Below are 4,080 nucleotides of genomic sequence, written 5' to 3' on the forward strand. Positions count from 1 at the left end.
GTTTGAGACAGTGTCTCATTCTGTCACTCAGACTGGCTTTGAACCTGCAGTCCTGCTTTCTGAGTGCTGAGATTACAGGCATGTAGGGCCAAATGCCTAGGTTTGGTATTTTTAAGAAAATAAAAGTAAAAGATTGACTTTAATACTTAATAATAAGTCTAAAACTCAAACACATAAAGAAATTGCACATCAGAAAATGAAATTTGATTGACACCTTGCCTGACATCAGATTTGACAGCTGAAGAAAATCAGTGAGTGAGTAACATACAAAGAAGTATAGAAAAGACAGGGACTATACCACGACACAGATAAATGCTAGAATGATAAATTTTGTTTTGTATGGTTTCTTTGAGAAAGGTTCTCTATACAGAGCCTAGGCTAGTCTGTTTCAGACTTGTGATCTTCTTGCTTCAGTCTTCCAAGTACTGGGATTTCTGCCTGAAGTCACATCTGGCTCTAGAAAGGTAAATTTTGAACAGAGTTCAGTATTGGTTCACTTAGACTACTTAATATTGATCGGTTGCAGGAGCCATGGCTGGAAATTCATTCCCATCGACTTTAGGGTATTGCAGGTGCACACACTCTGATTATTTATTTGTTGCCTGTTAGGACAACTCTGAGGACAATTAAGGTGTTTCCAGATGGGAAGGCAACCGAGCCAAACTCAACTGCATCTGAAATAGCTTTATGTGGGAATTATTACTAGGAATGACTATAAAGCCATTACTAAGAGTGTGTGACTTCTCTCATGTGTTATATCTGGAAATAAGAGAAAATTAAATCAAATTATTGGTTAGATGTGTTCCAACACTTGGAAGTCTGAGTAAGGAGGATTGTTTCAAGCTCAAGGCCAGCCTGGCCTCCATACCATACATAACAACAGAAACAAAACAAAATCCAAAGAAGCATTGCTTAATGAAAGCAACTAAGGGATTTGCATTTGAGTATGGATGTGTATTATCTCAAGGAGCAAGCATGGAGGATGTGGACTGCTTACCAGGAAATGGAAAGGCATACATCCTCATCTCCCCAGCAAGCCCCACTCCCTAAGTGGCATGAGAAAGGAGGAAGGGAAATTTCATCCACTTCACAGGGATGCCTACACCCATCACACATTCCTCACATTCTTCACTGATGGACAGTCTCAGCTGGGACAGCTGAAGAGCACATTAACAATTCAATAGCTAGAGCCCAGACCTCTGACAATCCCTTCCTACTCCCAAGCTATCTTCTTTAGAAACAAGCTCTACTCCTAAATTCAGCCAGATGTCTTTGCAAACTTATAAGCATGCACTATTTTTATATTCTTATACTTGAGTCTCAACTTGATTCTGGCATTAAATACTCCCTGAGGCTTCTATGTGGCACAAACAACTTGAGATGATGAAACATGAAAAGAAAAAAACAATATTTTTGTATTTGTAACAATGTGAATACTGATTTCTAATTGATCTAAAAATGTACATTCTTAGAATTTTTAAAATATTGTTTAAGTCATACATTTCATCTGTATATTAGAATATACCCAATTTTGTAACCTAATTTAAACTCTTAATTGCTACTAGAGGCTGTTAGAAGAGAGAGTATCCAACTTTCCATTTCACTTAGATTTCATAGTACTTTAAGGACTGGGATTCATTGAATTTTGAATTGATTGATACAATAGAAACTCAGCCTTGGATGCTTCATCTTCTACTATCTTACAATGTGTTGAATGGCTGCAATACACAGAAAGACTTTTCCCTAATACTTAAAAGAAATTATTGCCATTTTTTTCCTTATTCACATATTTCCTTGTTAATATTGACTTTACTAATTTAATATGCATTCACTTCCTTACTTACTTTATAAGGTACCTATATAGGAATACTTTAACATCATAGGATTTCTCTTGAAAATCAGCCTTGTATTTCTAATAGAATGCAAAGTTCTCATTATTTATTTATTTATTATTTTATTTTCATGTTGGGGAAATAAACTAGGGCTTCATGCATGCTAGGCATGTACTTACTTTACCACTGAGCCACCCTCAACACTCTTGCAATAATCCTTGTTCATTGTTATCTATGTTTCAAAGATTCATATTTCATGTTTACAATATGGAAGAAATCCTTACTTTGTCCACAATACAAGGTGATTCAAGACAACAGACTTGGCTCTTTGTACAATCAAAAAAAGCAAAGCAAATTCCCATCACTTTAAATGTAGTGGTAGAGGGCTGGAGAGATGGCTCAGTAGTTAAGAGCACTGGCTGCCCCAGAGAACTGGAGTTAGACCCCTAGCACCCACATAGCAGCTAACAACTGTTGGTAACTCCAGTTCTAGGGAATCTGATGCCCTCTTCTGGCCTCCACAGGCATTGCACACATGTGGTACACTATGTATATGCAGGCAAAACACTTATAAACATTAAATAAATACATAAATAATAATTTAAATAGGAGATAGCTCTACATTATTTATATTCTTTTTATTTTTATTTTATGTGTGTGAGTGTTTTGCATGCACGTATGTAAGTGCACCACATGTATGCACCACAGAGGCCAGAAGAGGATGTCAGATCCCTGGAACAGTAGTTACTGATAGTTGTTAAGCACCATGTGGGTGTTAGGAACCCAACACAGGACCTTTGCAAGAGCAGTCAATGATTGTAACCACTGAGCCACCCACTTAATCACTGTAGACCCCCATTCAGATTGTTGATCAATTTGAACAATGGATCCATGAATTTTAAAAAATTATAAACTTCAATAAGATTTAACTAAATAAAATATGCTTATTAAATAATATTTCAAATAACATTTTCTCTATGATTTGCTAAATATTTTATTCCTTGCTAATTGTATTATTAAAGCAGTACAATGTATTAGAAGTAATGATTCTCAAATATTGTGAGTAAATAAATGAATTACTAAATTGAGCACTAATATAAAATTGTTCAAAGAATTTCAACAATGCATTCAAGCAATGAAAAGCAAGAAAAGGGCTGGAGAGATAGTTTAGTAGGTAAAGGGTTTGCCATGCAAGTTTGAGTTTAATTCCCAGAACTCATATTTTAAAAAACCCATATTTTAAAAGCCAATTGTGGGTGTGTGCACTTGTAATCCCAAGGTTAAAGAAGAGGAGTCAGAGAGACCCCTGGGTTTACTGGCCAGCCAGATTACTTAGTCTAATGAGTGACTTCCAGGGCAAGTGAGAGATCCTGTCTCAAGAAAAAAGGGGAAGAATGACACCTGAGAAAAACACCTGAAATTGACCTTTGCCCTCCACACACAGATATATACATGGGCAAGTACATCTACATATAGATGTACCCCCTATAAATAAACATATACAAAGAAAAGCAAGAAAAAAAAAATCAGAGTCTTACTTTGTTTTTTTGTTTGTTTGTTTGTTTTGTGTGTGTATGCTGTGTGTGTGAAGATGCCCAAGAAGGTCAGAAGAGAGCATTGGATCCCTGGAACTGGAGTTACAGGCCATTGTGAGCTGCCTGATGTGGGTGCTAGAAACCAAACCTGGGTCCTCTAGAAGAACCGCGACCACCTCTCTAGGCCCTAATATGTCTCTTGATAATAGAAAACATACACTTTTCAAAAAGGAAAGTGTAGAAATATCAAAAGTAAGCAATCTACAACATTAACAACTGGAGAACTGGATGAATGCATTATCTGAACTTATTAAAATCCCAACTTCTGTCATCTTTAAATGAACATTCAAAAAACTGTATCAGTTGGGGCTGGAGAGATGGTTCAACAGTTAAGTGCACTTACTGCTCTTGCAGAGAACCCAAGTTCGATTCCCAGTACCCACAAGGTGGCTACTAACCTTCCTTAACTCCAGTTCCAGGGGATTCTGAAGTCCTCTTCTGATCTCCACGGCATTGCATGACACGAGTGCACTCACATACATGCAGACAATACACTCATACACATAAAATAAAAATAATAAATATTTTAAAAAACATATCAGTGTAAAGTTCCTTAACAGTCAATAGAAAACTGATAAGTGAATTTCACTGAAAAGAAAAATGGCTTCATTTGTGTGTGTGTGTGTGTGTGTGTGTGTGTGTGTGTGTGTGTG

Source organism: Nannospalax galili, unplaced genomic scaffold, assembly GCF_000622305.1.
Source record: "Nannospalax galili isolate Female #2095 unplaced genomic scaffold, S.galili_v1.0 scaffold16, whole genome shotgun sequence".
NCBI lineage: Eukaryota > Metazoa > Chordata > Mammalia > Rodentia > Spalacidae > Nannospalax > Nannospalax galili.